We start from the raw sequence: 20,015 nt of genomic DNA, 5'->3' as shown, positions 1-20,015 counted from the left end.
TATAACAGTTATAACTCATAAACTAATCATCCTAAATTCGATTTTTATGTACCTACCTACCGAAATAGGTAGGTATTTGAAAAAATATTCTGCTTTGGAGTATGAAATTAAAACTGTATGTGTTGTGTGTATTATGTTGTTGTAAAAAAAAGTAAAATACTTCAAAAATTTTAGGGACTAAAATAATATAATAATAATATTGTATTAATTGCATAACTCAAAGTTGTTATTTTGGTGAGAAGGAGGCAAAATATAATACATATTTTTCAAACTAACTTTTGTTTTTCAAAAAGTACCTACAATAAGAGATGTACATATGTTATCATTAAACGAACAATATTGAAAACAAATGACAAGCCATTTAAAACTTAAATTGTATATTTAATATACTATATACATTATAATTACTACCTATGAGATGAGCATCTGGCGTTGTCAGGATGCGATTCGTATAAAAATATCTGTACTCGTATATTATAAAAATCCTCTTTGACTAGTCTCGAGTCTTGAAGGCAACTATCTATAGTTGCGTGATGACAAATTGGCCTATAACATATTCTGATGATCATTTTCAATTTTCAAACCGTTTACTCGCAAAGTCGCAAACAACTCGTAAGATTAGATTTTTAATTCGGTGAACTGTACGATGTTTGAATTTGAAAGTTTACAAAAACATAATTTTCTTATTTATTGGTTTTAAGTTGGTATCATAGTTGCGAGAAAATATTTGGGATGCACGATTATATAAAGAATTATAAATAGTCTATATAATCGTGTTGGGATCTTAATTTTTCAATGTTGGCAGTTTTGAAAATGTATATTCAAGAAACTTATTATTTTTCTTATCACCAGAACTGGGTATCACAATAGAAATATATTGTATTATTGTACCTATATAGTTGTAGTATACTATGTGTTATGCCCCCTGGTCAGACGTCTGATAAATCTTTTATCTATGTAAAGACCGACGTCCGACACCGATTGCCAACGACCATTGAAAATTCATTAATATTTATTATTTAGTATTTAGTACTTACTTAATTGTTAATTAGTAAATACAATTATATTTGTTATTGTATTATATTTTATCAATCACTGGTGTTTGTGATCTACAACCCGATTGTTTGACTGGCGATGATGATCGTTGACGTGTTATGAAGGTATCGCGCGGTTCGATTGTTTTTCACTCGGTGGCGAATACTCGACCGCCCACTGCAAAATGGACACAGAAAACGACGATATGTTGTTCTGCAGATTCTGTTTGCGACAAACTCAGTCATCGTTTCCGATTTTCATGGCTTCCGATCCAGACTTGGCCAAAGACGTGATGAACTGTCTGCAAATCAAGGTACCAAGTTGTTAGTAGATGTAACGATAATTTGATACTTGTTTTGTCATTTTTATTCCTCTCTTCTTTTTATTTTCGTTATCATGACTTTGCGTTTGTTTTGGTTGCAGATCACAAAAGATTCTATCGGTCCAAAACATATATGCAACGAGTGTTATGATCGCGTACAAGATTGGGTGATGTTTAAAAAACAGAGTGAAGATGCGCTCAAGGAAATTAATTTCAACTCAGATTTAATCAAAAAAGAGGTATAATTTCCTCCCCAAATGTATCTAGAATAATATTTCACATACTAATTGATTTCTAGCCATTATCAACTGATGAAAGTCATAATATGTTGGACCTAATCGATGAAGTGGACTATCATTGCTGTACATCTTGCGATAATATTTTTCCTGATGAATATGAATTGTCGGTGCATGTCATGGAAGTTCACCAGGATATTGTTGATACAAATTCCAAACTTGGCAGAGACGAATCCATGGATATTCAGTCGATGATAATTGACGACAATGACTTTATCCAATGCGATGATTATTTGGAGGTTTTCAACGACAGATCTTCATCATTTAAGGTATTATATACATCAAGTTACTTACTTTTATTGTTGAGCTTAAATCTTAAATTACTTACAAATGTTTTGTGATTTCTAATTAATATCATTTGCAATAATTAAATTTATTACCTATGTTATATTCAGTTAGAATTCTAGAATTATAAAATAATATACTTATATATTCTTGTATTGATAAGAAACAAATAGTTTAATGGTAATTCTGACCAATTAATAATATATTGATTAACAAAGTATGACATCAATTAAGTGTTGTTTAGCATAAAATGTGAAAGATGTTAAATGACACTTAAATTGGTGCAGTACACTGTGAGCATTTTCAACAAGTTTTTAAAATAAAGACTTACATACATAGTTACATCATAAAATAAGGTAGAAAAGACACTTGATCGGCTGTTTGGGTTTTGTCTATCAACGATCTGAAATCTGCAAGAAACTAGGAGATGAGTTTATGCATCTACTAACCAAAAATAATAGTTTGTTTATGGACACAATCGCTTGATTTGAAAAACCACTGAGTTAGGTATATCATAACTTGTATTAGCTAAAATTCAATAATTTCATGAATTTTAGCGTTTTTAAACTTATTATCGTTTTGTATGTATAATGGTCTTATTTATTTCTATTAACTCCACATACCCAATAAGTATACTCAATATAATTTTCTTTATAAAAAAAAGTTTATCTTAAATTAAATTGATCATAACTTATTTCTATTTCTTTCTGTGGTTTTATTTATATGAAAAAAAAAAAAATCAGCTTTTATATTTGGCAATGTTATTAATTTAATTTTTTTTCAGATCAATAATGATGAATTTAAAAATAAACAAATCATTGATGATGCGGAAGAAAAATTTCAATGTTATTATTGTAGTGCTAAATTTGATGAATTTGTACACTTAAAAGAGCATTCAGTAGCCAGACATCGTGATTTAAACAAAAAAACCGAATGCAATCAATGCAACAAAATTTTTTTAACTGTATCTGATCTACAGCGACATGTAAAGCAAACACATCCGACCAAAAAAGACAGGGATTTATCGGAGTCTACATCGTTGAGACCATCAAAGAGGTCACCTTACACATGTCACTTGTGTGATAAGACTTTTTCGAGATTCTGTGATTTGTTAGATCATGACGAAATACAACATGATGATTTACCCAAAAAGTATAGGTGTGGGGTGTGTAGCAAGATGTTTTTGATGGAAGACAGGGCCAAAGTTCATTTCAATTTCTATCATACTAAAACGAAAGGTTCAATGAATTTCCAGTGTAGCTATTGTGGAATGGAATTAAAAAGTGCTTCAGCTGTAGCTAACCATGAACGAATGCACATCACTCATAAATCATCCAAAATACAATATAACATAATTAGAGACTGATAGACGCATATAATTGTTGCTGCACATAGAACAATATGATACCTTATAGTTACTTTATGTATTTAATTCTCAAATGATCTTTGACTATGAGGTGTCTGTTGATTTTAATATGGCTAATTACTGTAAACAATTATCATAAGTATTATCGATACTTCATGAATTTTCACAATGTTTGTTATTATAATATTATAAGATAGTTATAATATGATAAATGTATATTAATTTTGGTTGTCTTGATGATAACCTCTTGTGTATTCACAACTAAATGCATTTGAGTCGTTAGTTATGTGAATTATTATATTTTATTCCATCAGAATGTTTGTTTCAGGTTAAATGCATTTGTTTTATATTTTGCCTATATTATAGTGATTTCTTTATTTAATTATCTTTAACAAATAATTTAAAAAAAAAAAAATTGTAAATTTATTCATATCATTTATCAGCTATAACTGCTGAGAACTGCTGTACTTACTGGTCATCAGTAATATTTTGTATGTGTGTAATAAATTGAGTACATTTAAAAAAATAAATAATATGTTATATTATGAAACTAGACTTTTTATTTAATTATGTAAAAAATAAATGATTTTAAACAAAGTTTTCATCTAGGAAATGATGAGTTTAATGTGGTGATTCGCAAAATGTAAATATTTTTTAGCACAATTAATATTTTATATAATACTTGGTTGTTATTTTTTTGTCTAGTGTTTTTATGCAAGTTGTATGGGATTTATCAGGTAATATCACTCATACCGATACCATATTTTATGTAAGTTCCAATATGGAACATCAGATAAAACTATCTTTGTTATGTAAGTTTCTTAAAGTAAAAACTAGATATGATATAATATGTTTTAGTTTTTACTTTTTAATTCCTACACTGCAGAAACCACTGCTCAGTAGTAAAATTTCCAAAACGCCACAGACTAAAACTGTTTGAAGACAAGGCATATTAGGCCTTTGGATTAAAACAATTTTGGGATAATGATGTAGGTATGTATGTCGTTCAGAATGTTTAGTGTACAGAATGGTTTATAAAGAATGCTCATCTTTTTTTCAATAATTCTGTTACTCAGTAGTTTTGAACTTACTTTACCTACTCTTTAATCTCAATCCTCTTTTTCTACTGGAATTGTTAAACGGATATTTTTTCTGAAAAATTCGATGTATCAAAACAAATATTGAAGGAGCAGTTTTTGAATTATCTTATGGTGTGTTTCAAGATTAAAATTAAGATGGGATTGGAAAATATGAACATTATAGTGATTTAAAAATTTTAGTTATTAATATCAAACTATCAACATTTATAATTTTTAAAATTGGTCCAAATATAAAAAATTATTCGTTCGAATATTACAATACCTATCTAATTCATATATTTGTTAAACCATTTTAAAGGACTATAATAATATATATATATATCATAATATAATATATATCATCTTTATAATATACATATTTTAAATAATTTAAATTTTTGGATTTTGATTTAGACACCTAAATCAACATTTTCAAAATAATGATCTAGGTACTAAATAATTTACAGTAAAATTGCAAGAGGAAGGATTATATATGATTTATATAATATGAAAAAACAGAAGTTTGTGTAAGCCCGGGACACTTCCTATGAAGTACCTACAAAAAAATCTCAAGAATTTGAAAATGTAGTCTTTAAGCATATTTAAGAATTTCAAACATTGGAATTTGTTTAAATCTCCATTATTAAAGAAAAAACGGGAGCAAACATGCTCGACAAATTCCCTGTACAATATTAGACAGTCTGCATCCGCCCATGGTAACAATGCAATATCAACGCATCGTTCAGAAATTTTATTTCGGTTTTTATAGAAAATCTGTGTCAATACATGACACATCTGAGACGACTACGGTGTGTTACAATAACGAATAATAATAAATAATAACTTACTGTCTCCTGCTGTTTCGTATTTACTTTATTTAAAGTCCTATTTAACTAGAATAATAACTGATCAGTAAATACATAGATCCTACTTGTAAATGTAGATAAAAATTTTCTTTGTAGTTTCTTTTAGGAGGACGAGTACAAAGCATTGGATGATTTATTTTGATTAACTCTGTAGTGCATTTGAACCGAGGCACTGAATGTGGTATAGGTACTTGCAACTTATCACTGACGTCAAATCTGTAACTGTGATCAAATAAATTTAACATAATTAATATTTGAGAAATGAGAAATATATTATAAAAATTATAATATATCACTTTATTGAATAATATTATATTTTTAAGATTTTAATTATTAGTTATGACTAGGGCTCGTATTTCAAAGCATAATAAGCAACTAAAAAAGCACACGATAGTTTTAAAAAAGCAAAAAAGAAGTATATTTATTTTGAAAAAAGCAAAAAAAAAGTATGACCAAAAATTAATACGAACTAGTTATACAAATTTGAAAAATTAATTTAAATTAAAAAAAGAATTAAGTACCATGTATTTCCCTTGATTTGTAGTAGTGAAATTGACTCTATTGTCCGACTGAATATTTAACATTTAACAAAGAAAACGAACTCTTTATATCCACTGAAGTGATCGGTGCATACTTCATACAAGAGATTTAAAATTAAAACGCTAAATCATAAATTTTGAAATTGTCGATATCGATGTTATAGGCACACTGACCGTATAAGTAGGTACTGCAGGCTATAATTCTATATTATGTAGATCGATAATCAATACGTTTAATAAATTTAATAAAAAAGTCGATAACGAAAACAATAATAATCCAACATAAACATTTAGTCCGCTTTCTGGGTTTTTATGTTTATTAATAATTCATTTTTTTATTATTATTATTATACACTATAGTATAGCATGATAAACATATTATAAAAATTCTACAGTTAAAATAACTGAAAAAAGCAATAAAAGCATTTATATATGAAAAAAATCCGAAAAGCAAAAATAAATTGGTTTATTTGGATTCAGAATGACGTAAAACGAATTTATGTATAAAAATTAGATTTCTATTTCATATTTAAAAAAAAGAGTCATAATATGCTTTAAAATCCGAGCCCTAGTTATTACCTTCGTAAATCAGTTTCTGGTGTGTAACTAATTTTTAAAATTATTCTCGTATTTGTTTGTAAAAGAAAAAAAACGTGATATTTACTTTCATGGTATATGAATCTACTCGTATACTACTTATATCTATATTCAAATATTACTGTAACAATAAAAATATATTATCAACAGTTAACGTTTTATTTAAATTATTAATTTGTTGATATCAATGTAAAATATTTTAAATTATAAATTACGATAATCAGCAATATTACAATTTTAAAAACATTAAACCTGCTTTTTTGTTTAATTTTAGAATTTGTAAGACTTGTAAATATATTTTTACAATAATTATAAATTATGTTTATGGAGTTAATATAAAATAAGATAAAATCTATTTGTTACATTTTAAAGAAGACTTGAATGAAAGAGCCGTATGGTGATGGAACTTTGTGACACGGAGAAAAAAGGGTTAGTCAATCAGTAGGTCACGACATTCAATTCCATTATAGGCGCTTTCTGGAGTCTCTAGCAGGAATAACGGGAATGAAAAGTTCAGAGATCAGGGTGCTAAAATATTATGCTTAACGACCCTAACCACTTATTGATCAATGTATTATACTTTGTAAGACCATCTGTAGCACAAGCTTGCTTTATTTTCGATCAAATAACATTAGATTGATTCGTTTACATTGAATATACTTTTAAAATTATAGTTTTGTTTCTATAGTACTTGTCACTGTGATTAGGTTTTTTCGGTTTATTATAATATGGGATAATGATATTTCGTGAATCTTAATATTGTGTACGGCGCATTGTTAAGGCAAAATCGCTACACCGCTGTCACCATGTCTATAATTCAGGTATCTCGTAGTCCGTGGGTACATGAAATACCTAAATGAATGTGTGCCGTGTGTTGATTGACAGACAATATTATTATTATTATTATGATAATAATGTAATGTGAGCAATGTAAAACAATATATACTTTTGTCACTCATTATTTTTATTTCATGGAATATTTATTACATTCCTAATAAGACCTATTGTTTATTTTTTGTCAACTAAATAAACTAATAAAATAATAATTTAACTATGAATGCTAATGCATCGACACACACATTTTTTTTTTTAATGAATTATATATGATAATGAAAATATATTTCCGGAGTGTGTAACGATTAAATATTAAAAAACATAAATGTGTATAATAAAAGTTCTGGTAAAATGTTAAAATATACAGTAGTAATATCATATATAAACATATATTATTTTTTAGGAGTCTGTATAATTATTAACAGTCCCTTATAATTAAATTCTAGAGTATATCATTATAATAATAAAATATTATACAGTCATTCATTGTGTATTTTTTATTTTCTTAATAGGTAGGTAGTAGTATTATAGTAGTATATAATACGACTGTGCTGAAAAGACAAAAGCAAAAATGGCGTAACAAATTATTTAAAAAACGTAAATAAATGCAAAACCGATGTTACAAAATATAGAATAATTTATGAGAGTACCATTTTGATTCAAACTTGGAAACCATAAATGTTACGTACACAATATACGCTGTATGAATAGCATTCATTGAAATGAGTGGTTCTAAACTATCGGTAGTCTGAAAAAAAATTATCAACATTAGAGGGAAATTATATTTTACTGATACAATATTATTTTTATGCTTATATAGCGTATTTATCAACACTGACGTTGGATTATTTTATACGGTTTTTTACTAATATTTAGAGGTGTCTCACTCTGAGACAAGTGTTATTACGATTGCTATTATAATATATTTAACATCGTATAATATTAAACGTGTTATATAACTTCATAAAATGTTTCTAGACACTAAAAAAAGATAAGATAAGACCCGTACTACAATTTGTCGTTAGTCAACATACATTCTTTCATGTCATAGCTTATATATTGATGACAGTAAACAATTTTTATAATAATTGCGATTCTTTACACGTTTTCCACAGTACCTACTTATTTACGGGCAATAATATTGTGTTTTAGGTGTATTGTAACTACTTAATTGTAAGTTGTAAGTATTTTAATTTTTATAAATTTATTTGCTTGAACAATGTCATTATTTAAATTATTACTAAATTGATGTTATAATTTACAATAAGTTCTCATCGTACGGGATTAATAATAACACTTAATACAATTAATTAAGTAGTGCACATTAGCTACAAAGTTTCGATTAATATGGTGTAATTGTTACTGTACATAAAGTTATATTAAAGTTTCTAATATTATTTTAAATTAAGCCCGCGTTTATAATTTTTTTTTTATTAGTTAACACGATAGTTAAAAAATTACACCGCATTAGTTAGGTATACGATGATAAATTACGAATAATTAATAATTTATTTATTAAAATAAAGGAATATAATTCAAAATTTTAAACTATGTTCACTCTATCTTGTGTAAATAAAAATAAAAATTAAGTTTTTTATAAAGTACAAATATGAAATATTGAATTATAATACTCATACTTCGACATTAATATAACTAAGTACTTAACCAAACCATTAGAGTTTTAAATGCTTAACTAGACAAGTTCCAAACAGTTAAAATACATATTGATTACTGATAATACCACAACAATAGGAATTAAGTTTATTATAATTATTTTTTTTTTAATTTAGACGGTAATTGTTCGACGACAGTTGTGTATTTGTTTGACCTGATTGAATATGCACCATCGAGTGATTCGAGCGATGGAAATTCGTGGAATTAATTAATTGAATGTATCCAACTACGGAATTTTAAAACTAATCATTTTAACAAAGTTGTTTAATTTTCTTTGGTGACTAAATTGAAAAATGTTAGATCAATGTTTAAAACTATTGATGAAAATAATTCTCATTTTTTGTATAGTATATATTTGTTATGATATGTTGTTAATTATGTTCAAAATAATTTTATTATTTTTTTTATATTACACATTGAAATCACTGTTTAAATAATAATTAATGGAATTGTTATTCATGTTTAATGATAACTGTACTTAATAGTAACTTAAAAAACTGTGACAGAAATATCGCGTACCAACTCTTCATTCTTACACACAAACACCGCACAAAACAAAATGTATGGAATAATAACGCTAGAATGTTATATGACGTATTGAAATACATCATATTCAATTGATTGCTTTTGATTAAATTCATACTGACGTCTCCACTTTATCCAGAAATCGAATTATTTATATTTAAATTCTCATATTATTATTGCTGGGATTTAATAAAGCAAAATTCTGAGCAATATACGTGTCTCGCTCGATTCATCGCGCGAGTTCGATTCAACGACTCTCATCCCGCAGACACACACCCGGAGACGAAAATAATAATAACAATAATACATTTATTGTTATATGGAGACGAAAAGTATATCCGCAAGAAAAACAACAAAAGGTCGCGTGAGTAAAATATAATAATATTGTAGTACAATACAAAACGAAAACCGGACAACGTGCATGACAAAAGCTGTGCGTGTAATTATATTGTTTACGTAAGTATATACACACTACACATGTATATATAAATGTGTACACTGTATAATACGTATTGTACAGTAATGTTATACAATACGAGCCGCGACCGAGCCAAAAGTTTTACGCGCATCGCATCCCCTGCGAATAATCGTCGCGCGCGAAAAATACAGCGTGAAAAATAAATGAAACTCGCGTTACCCCGTTCCGATGGTCCGCCGCACTAGCACCGTTTTCCTATAGACGAAAAAAAAACCCATTCCGGCGAGTAATACGTTTCGAAATGCGATTGTCGACCGTTGCGAAACAACCGTATATTATATTATTTTATACAGAGTGATTCACCCGCAATAGCGTGCTCACCTCCGTTTTTTCCTTTAACGAGCAGCGTATTTATTCAAATTATTGTGTTCGTAAATTTTGAATAGGTACCTACACAAGCTAAATACCATATATTTTCGAACTTTATACTAGGGATAATATTGTCCTGAGCAAATGGTTTTAATTAAGTATAAAATAAATAATTTTGAATCTGATATTATAAAGATAATAGTAATCTAGTGTCAACTATACTTAGACCTTTTTTACCAATCATAGAATACGCTGATAGATTAATATTTGTTACTAAAATTTAAAATCACCATAATACACATATCTTTCAAATCAATTATATTATTCTGAACTTAAGTTATTATAAAGCACAAATAACTCAAAAATTACTCGTTCACAAATTGATTTTAAAATGCTAAAATGTTCAGAAAAATATCCTTTAAGAATGTACAGTATAAAATGGGGTTTCTCCAGTTTGTATGTTATATCTTCACATGACATTCTTTTAAGTAGTATAAAAAAAAATCTTAAGAATTTGAAAAGATTGTCTTTAATAATATTTAAAATTTTCAAAAATTTAATTTTAACTAACTGCATTATTGAAGATACAAAGAATGGGGTGATCATGTTTGGTGAATCACCCTGTATACATATAGTACGTGTTGTAAGCACAGAGATGAATTATTATTATTAATATTATGATTATTACACTTTTCCGAATGGTCTGAACGCACACGAGGTCAAAGTTGAGCGCGCCTAAGGGGATTTTTTTTTTTTTTTTTTTTTAATGCGATTGCAACGAGAAACATTTGGGTGGATGCGTCTGGGGGCAAGTTGGTTGCGGTTTGGTGTCTTATTATTATTGCTGTTATGAAACAAGTTGACGGAGGTATTTATTTTAAACGACTATCTTTCAGAATACTAAAATCGTCAGTCACGAGACTGAAAACGCCAAGTTTAAGTATAATAGCATACTTTTTACTCGTTACGCGGCTATAAAATATGGAGGTAAACATATTTATTTTTTTAATGCAGTCAGTGGCACAATCTGAGTTTTTTTGTAACAAGAGAACCACCAATAATTATTAAGCATGCCAATTATTTTTCATCACAGTATAGTTATTATATATATATTTTTTTTATTTAAATAAATTCACGGTAGCAGTGATCATTGGGTAACAAAATTAAATTACATATATATATATAAATAACGTACAGTAGTGATGATATTAAAACAACTTAAATACTAGATGATATTTCAGGGAGGGTTATATTTTGTCGAGTGGTTGAGTGATGAATTTGATTAAGACAGAAATAGAGTTGAAGTCCTAGTTGAGTGATGAAGTTAATGTTTCTATATATTTTATACGTATTAAGGTGTAAAAAGATTATAATGTATATAAATATTTATTATTTTAATGGATCGAAAATTGAAAAGTTGGATGTGCAGTTAATAGATTTTTTCATGCATACAATATTATGTAGCTATACATTATTAGTTATTACTTCCATACACATATTAAACGCATAAATAGTTTTCATAGTATGTTTTAACTTTTATGCATCTGCCATTAGCGCATTTGTATATGCTATGGCAGGCCAGTAAGAAGCAGACAAAATAGTGGTGCAAAAGTACAACCCTTGTCGGCCTGCAACCTCTCAAATGGCGCCTCTGGATTTAGCATATACGTATATATTATGCCATCGCAAGAATTTGGGTACATGCGGAATGTTTGTAATATTGCTCGATTAACGGAGAGTCATTCAACTCGCAGAAAAATGATAATTACGAAGTCGTTTTTAAAAACATCGCACATGAACATCAGTATGCTACTGCGACGGTCGACGGAAATCGATTCCCAGAAAACCATATCGCATCGATTTAAAAAAATGTTTATTTATTTTGTTGTTTATTATGTTTAGTGCAGCGCGAATACGAATAAAAGCGGAAAAATATTATACGTATAGTCACACACATTTCACGCGAGTGCGCCGGCCGCCGACCTACACGCGTATAATATGTTATTACGCGGTCAATATTATCGACTTTGAAACACACCAAGGTGTACCCGTACTTACTCATGTAATATGGAAACACGAATAAGTATTAAAAAAAAATACAAAATAAAATAAAATTACGACCCTCTGCCGTGCACTCATAAAGTTGGAGTAGAAATCGTTTACTGCTATACACAAGCACCATCGTAACTATACTTACTAGTATAATAATATAATAGTAGTTAGGTAGGTACTCTGATTTTGTAATAGCGGCAGAAGCATGTAAATTTTTAGGTATACACGTATAATAATATATTATATAATAAACGTAGAGCGGGTAATAGTCTACAATTTTGCGAAATATTATACGTATGCACGTTGAAAATTATTTTACTTGTATATGTATAGTTTATTCACGCTTTCATTATATAATAATAAACCGTACCCGAAGGTTGAGAAGTTTTTTTTAACGTCCTGAAAATGCGTCAAAGGAAAATAAGGAAATAAGGAATTCGATCTAAAAGCGATAACAAAAAAATTCCAAAACATAAGTAAACTCTGTCAACCGTCTGACGGAAAATTGTCGACAGACGTATTATAGAAGATTAGTGTAGGAGTAGGATAATATTCAGGAATTTCAAACAAGAGAAGATAAAGTACATAAACATAATATTTTAAACTATTTAAAGTAACCCATCTGAGCAAACTTTACTCTACAAAATATGTTGGAAAAAAAATTGAAATTGAATAAACCCCAACGGAATAACAGATCGATTATACTTTAATGATACAAAGTCTCATATTTTAAATTTATTTTAACTAGTTTAAAGTCTAGTTATTCATATTATATACAGAACAGTAAAATAAATTAAGAAAGATATTTATATCAATACAGAATATGTATTCAATGTTATTGCATTGTTAGTAACTGTTTTAAAAAACAAATAGATTTTATAGATTGTTATCCATTTTCGGAATAACAAATAATATCATGACGACAAAAATATCTAAGTAAATATATTTTATATTTTAAAGTTTTTTACTTTTTTTGTTTTATAAAATAAATGCCATTTATCATAATATAATATAATTATAAATTATATTTATCGACACTGTTATTGTTGATTATTATTCCTTTTTCCTTTAGGTCCTTTCAGAATTTAGAACTATATACATTTTAATTGTTAAAAAAATTCATAGAATGGTTTTATTGCCTTAATAAAAATTATGATTCATTAAGCGAGTACGCCATTTCAAGTATACCAGTTACTTCTCAAAATTTACAATTTTTTTCCTTTGTTCAGATAGTTCACAATAATTATACACGAATTGCTTTTCAAAAATATTTACATTAGTCTATAATGTATTCATTTAAGAATTAATAAGTGGGGATTTATAAAAATACTTAAGATTTATCATGTCGAGTTAATTTACATAATATTATAAAAATATGTTATGCTATAATCGGACGAAATTCACTTATTTGTTTATTAGTGAATTCATTGGCTGTAAACTGAATAATAAATTATGAAGGTATATGCATTGTAATTCTACGTATTGATTTTTTACTGATAATCGGCAGTTTTAACAGTTATAGACGATCAATTAAAAATACATTTAATGAATGTGTAATGCATGCTGTATGTATATTATAATATATAGGGTATGTGGGCGCCACAGGTATAACGCATACAAAAATTTGCACTTAGGTTTATGTTTAAGCTCATCCGACAGAGGTGATGTTTTTACGATGTCGAATTTATTTCGCATGTTATCGATCGCACGTCACCGTTTTAACACGCATTTATAACGTTAACGGTTTTTCAAAAGCGATTTTCCCAGCCATTTATTAGTTTCCATCGTCTCGCCCGGCAATGTTAGTTCATATATTTGTTACTATTAAATAATACTCAACTAAGTATAAAATGATTTACACACACTTATATTATGTAATTACCAACCACATATTGTGTAATACTTTAACAACAAAATGTATAAACTGTTATAATATTACTTAAGAATGTTTAGTGTAGTTAATCTTCTATTTCTATTAAGTTCATCCTCAAATTCACAGCCCATAAATCCACCATTATGTAGGTACTTAAAATTTTCAAAGTACAATTTAGTTTTCAATGGACGATAATAAAAATATAATTATTTATTATCGTCGTTATGCATAGAGGGCGCAGTGGTTTTACCTGAGTTTGTAGTAAGCGAAATTGACGAAACAAATTAAAATTACTAATGTCAAGGTATTCAAATCAATTTGCATGCAGTCCTAAATCATATTATATATGTATCATTTTTACCAATAAAATAATAACAAGTTACCTATAACGTATATTTTATTCACTCGGATATTTTTCTTGTATTTTGCTTTTTGATATTTTAATTATATTAATATAATTTCAATGCTCGATGTTTATGGACGAAATGGTTTTTGGGTAGTGAAGACGCTTAAGCGTTTGAAATATAATATTATATGGATTTCGAATGACTAATAAATTGCACTGAAACTATACTTGAAGAAAACTGTGTATGAAATTAAAAAAGTTCTTACCTCAAGTCTTCATCGTGCAACAAATATCAAAGAAGACTAAAGGACATATCCGATTGTTGCAAAACACACGAAATCTGTGATGTTAGTCGTTTTTTTTTCACCGCAGAACAGGTACCTCTGCTAATAAAGTTAATTGGTATTCCGATATGTTCCTATACGGTCTACGGATGTCTTTACTCTATGCATATTTGATTATATACGATAGTAACGGAGCAACAACGCAAACCGGGATAATTTAAAACTCTAAAAGGGCTGGGAAAATATTATCGAGAAACTAATAATTTTTAACTAATTATGTACCCGAATTTGTATTTTTATATAATTATCAAACTTTTTAGAGTTTTTACTGACCTAATATATTATCATTTAGCCGAATTACTGTGTTATTATTTATGAACTGGGGCAATTTTGATCGTAAGTACCCACCTAACTACCCACCAACCGACTGTACTATATATATACATATAATATTATTATTCTCTATTGGATAAAACCCGAACGGCAGTAAAAGTAATTATAATTATAATATTCGATAACACATTCGGGCGGTCGGGAACAACAGAGGATTATAATAATATATTAAATACATATATATTTTCCGGGCCGGGGAAATTCTCTCGCGGCGTAACGGCCTCTTCGGTCACCCCAAACTCGGACGAACGTATATATATATATTATATTTATAGGAAACGGTCCAACAGATTCCAACCGCGTTTCCACTTCGCCGAGACATTTAAAATAATAAATTACACGGTAACCGGTATCCCGCGATATTGACCCACGTCCATATATAATCGATATATACACATTACACACACACACACACACACACACATATATACACAATTGATATTATTATTATATGTATACATGTCACGCCGGTGCACGTGTAACAATAATGCACACACGTCGTGCAGTAGACTCGCGTTGTAGTCTTGTCGTCCCTCGTACGTGACGCCGTCGTATGAGTAGTAGTTTTCGACATCAAAGCGAGTCGGCTTCACGTAACACGCGCCGGTAACTTACGGAGACCGTGTTCAAATCGGTGGCAGTGTAGGAGGAGAAAACACGAACGTTTTGCCAATAAACCCAGAGAATCAACGAAAACTTTTTCGGTCGGCGCGGACGATAAATCGATAATATTATGTTATTGTTATTATTATTATTATATAAAGCACCTATCATTATTTACAGGTATTACGGGTATACAACGATTGTGCGCGAGGTGGCTACACCACCGCCCACCGAAGGGGTAATAAACGAGTTCTCACCGCGCCGTATTTTATTTCTATATATAATAATAATATGTATAATACCTACGGTACGGTCAACGGTACTCCGTAATTATTAAGCTCGGCAAAAAAAAAAAAAATAGGATTATCGAGAATTTAGAGTTTGGAGAGACTGTCCGGAACTCTATACGATTGACTTTATTGTAAGCGCGATATGATTTTATTTATAATAACAAATATACATTTGATGTATTTGTCAATACCTATATAGATCAATATAATAAAATGATAATTTTTAGTACCTACCTATATTTTATAAATATTTTTTTATACTTCAAAATAAAACAAAACAAAATAAATTATTCACGGACAATGATTATATATTTTTTCATTATACTATGATAAATTTCACCAAATCGATAGTATAGTCTTCGTAGTGAGCAAATTTTGTTTAATTCGTTATAAATAATACATCGTATTATTATAATTTCTATGATGCTTATTCCTTTGGTATTGAGACATGTATTATGTGAATAGAGTATAAACATGATCGATTTTGAAAAAGAAGCCTACCACAGTACCACTAATGCCATTTAAGCTATATAAATCAACTATTTAATTCTATAAGATTTTCATGCATATTTTTTTGCTCATGCTCATTGATGCTGACAGTCTACTTTAGGTTGTATCACTTGTATCTATACTTTTGTTGTTGTAGTACCTTGTAGTATAATAGAGCGTCATCGTTGCCTGCGGTAAATAATAATATTTCGTTGTATACTTATGTACTTATGTTATTACAATCTCAATATTACCTTCTCCCTGTATTGTGTTTAATTTATAGACTATGATGGAGGAGGTTGATGTATTTTTAAAATAAATAACAAAATTAATTAATTAACTGACTGCGATACTTGTGCAAAACATATAATATAATACAGCATGTTCATTGACACTATCGTCGCTGTTGTAATTGATTTGTGCATACATTTATAAATATGAATGTAAGTACATTAATACTGGTGAAAAAAAAAATAGCAGATAATAACGCCATAAGTATTATTACGTTTGAAAATATTTTTTTTTTTCATAAACAACAAACTAAATCTGATTTTACAGCTATGCTGTCTGGACTGTAGTTATTTAAAAACAAATTTCATTTAAAAGTATTTAAAACCCAATTAGTGCAAACATGGAGAATAAATATTTTATAGGGATTTTATTTTTCGACCAGGCACACAATATTATGGACATAATATTATATAATAAGCTTTATAAATAGTAATGTTACGTTTGAAAGATAATAATAATTATCTGACTAAAAATAAAAAATAAATATTCTGACATTAATAAATGTTATAATTTATATAATTACAACGAATGATTTTTATTAATGATTTAACTAAAGTTTTTATACTGTGGAAATAATAATTTAAAATAAACCACAAACCTATTTTTTAACAAAAGCTTTAAACTTCGGTTACCTGTACTTACCAATTATTACACAATATTTATTATTTATATCAATTTGTATTTTATTTATTAGTTATTGTAGAGGAAAAGTTTAGTTTTTAAACAATTGTTTTATTAAAATATAAAATTTAACATAAAACAAGCTTTATATAAAAACTAAAAATCGATCCACTTGATAAAACTGGTATAGTATTAAAATAAATATTCATTTTTCAAATATTAAAAATAATACATGGGCACATAATAGTACCTACCTACTATTCTACCTACCTAGTATTACATGCAGTACAACATTTATTAAAACCTATATTGATTTTTTATGTTTTGTTAAGTAAAAACAATTATTCGTTTCTAATTAAACGAGCTAAAAAATCAAAGTACGATTTAGTATGTATTGCTTTTTATTTTATATTATTTAATAATATGCAGGTACTAAGTTTGTTTAGACTATAATAGGAAATTAAGCAAAAGCGAAGAACATCAAACTTATTTTACAACTAAAGATAGATTTTTATTTCATTGAGGTACTATTAATATATATATTAGTTTTAAATTTATATTAATTAGTTAAATTTTAAATTATGGAGTAGATTTTGATATGGGTTACTATTTTCTGAAGAACTGTAACGTTGGTACAAGCAAAATTTTATACGATACCCAAATATCGCAATAGTTATCCATTTGGATGGGAATATATAGATTTTGTGTTTTTAACTGGAATGAGATTAATTATATTAAAACAAGTTGAATTTAAGGGCGTCTATAAATATCTACCTAATACAAAAATTATAATGAATATCTGTAGGTATAATAGGACATTTTTGACAAATCAAAAAATAAGTAGTAATAATCATATTATATATTATGTACTTACGTGGATATTATATAATAATTATTATAGCGTGATTAATAATAATAAAGTAAAATATCGCGAGGTGGCTTGGACTACGCTCATATAGACACCGTCATACTGAGTTTGAATTACAAGTTCATTAATAATAATAATTTTTAAATAAATAAGTGAAAGAAAATCATAAAGTGGATAACACTCAAACACACATTAATACACATACACATTAAGTACTTCGTGGTTTTTGAAACCCTTACAATATATACACCAGTTGACACTTCTCTGATCATATAATGGTTAGCGTGTGCCGTGTGGGGAGGAGGGTGTCTATTTCGTACTAGCAAAATTGTTCACGACGTTGGTTTTTTTTTTCAGCTAGCGATGCACTCAAGCGTATGTCAATTCTATTGGATTACCTTGGTGTTTGTTGTTCCTGGTATCTTTTTGTTTGAGGCTGCTAAAAGGTAAAAATTGAAAAAGGAAAATAAGCGATTTAAGGTAATGGGCGGGATATACTTTTAAATTTTAATTGGTATATTATAGTGATATGTGATGTATGGCAACACGAATGATCATTATAATAAAATATAACTTATAATGTATTAAATAATAGGTAAGTAATGATGATAAGGATAAAATATAAACACATTAATTTAGATATTTAGGAGCCAACTTTTAGGTAAATGCCATAATATGTAAGAAAAAGTATGTTTTTGGGTAAGATGGTCGTTTGAGGAACACAAATAAATGATAAAACTTTTATTTTTTTTGAAAAAAAATATTATTGTTGTTTTCTTACTAAACATATTTTTTTGGTTACAAAAAAAAAATCTATTTAGTCTTACGTACACATTATTTAAAATAATATTACTGTTATACAATAATCTTATATTACTAAAAATCAAAAAAAAAAAAAATTAAAAATAATAAATGTACAACAATGACTTGTCTTAAAGTTATAAAATATTTTTAACAAGTATATTTAAACAAATTGTATTTACAGTATAGAAAAATCGGTAGCTTCTAAAAAAATGAACGTGAAATTAATATTATATCGTATACATACATATATATCATGTATACTTATAAGTAATAACTCGTACTCGTAAACAGTATATATATAATATGTACGTACTTTTATGCGTATTACGGTTAGATACTTTTTTTTTTTAATGGATGGAATTTCGAAGAAAATACGTAGTGTTACCTACGATGAAACTAAAATAGATTAAAATCATGCAAGTTAAAAAAACTGTACATGATGAAATATTATTCAATATTGCTAATTAAAAAAAGGGAAGGAGCGAGTTAAAATTAATTATATTTTAAAAATTATCCGTGATTTTTTTGTTATTTTTATTTTTTATTTTTAATATAATTATTTAATAAATTTAGCGCCAGGGGAGTGCCTAAGCGTTACTGATAACTAGGTCTAGAACACTACACAGTGTAGGTAAAAATTTTTGTTGAAATTACGTATGGTGCTAACGGTATTTTTTTCAAAAACTTATTTCAAAAAATATATTGAGCTCGCTTAAGGCTCTAATTACATCGGAAACAATAATAATTTATACAAATAAATATAATTTAAGTACATTTTTTAGTTAAGTGAACAGATAATACGTTTAACATACTAATAAAACTAAAAAATACAAAGTTGATTGTATTACGCTAAGAGTGTGGGGGGGGAGATAATAATAATATAATTAGTGATAACC

General features: G+C 27.8%; 1 long non-coding RNA gene and 1 pseudogene across 1 annotated transcript; both read left to right on the top strand.

Moving 5' to 3' along the window:
• Positions 1–917: 917 nt before the first annotated feature.
• LOC114123715 (zinc finger protein 888-like) lies at positions 918–3,854 on the top strand (annotated as a pseudogene).
• A 4,404-nt stretch (positions 3,855–8,258) lies between these two features.
• LOC126550014 (uncharacterized) lies at positions 8,259–9,514 on the top strand. The gene is made up of 2 exons (XR_007604038.1): positions 8,259–8,399; positions 9,010–9,514. It is a non-coding gene; the product is annotated as an uncharacterized LOC126550014 (long non-coding RNA).
• The last annotated feature ends 10,501 nt before the right edge of the window (positions 9,515–20,015 follow it).

This window comes from Aphis gossypii, chromosome 2 (genome assembly GCF_020184175.1).
Source record: "Aphis gossypii isolate Hap1 chromosome 2, ASM2018417v2, whole genome shotgun sequence".
Taxonomy (NCBI): Eukaryota; Metazoa; Arthropoda; class Insecta; order Hemiptera; family Aphididae; genus Aphis; species Aphis gossypii.
This window is presented reverse-complemented; position numbering and strand designations above follow the sequence as displayed.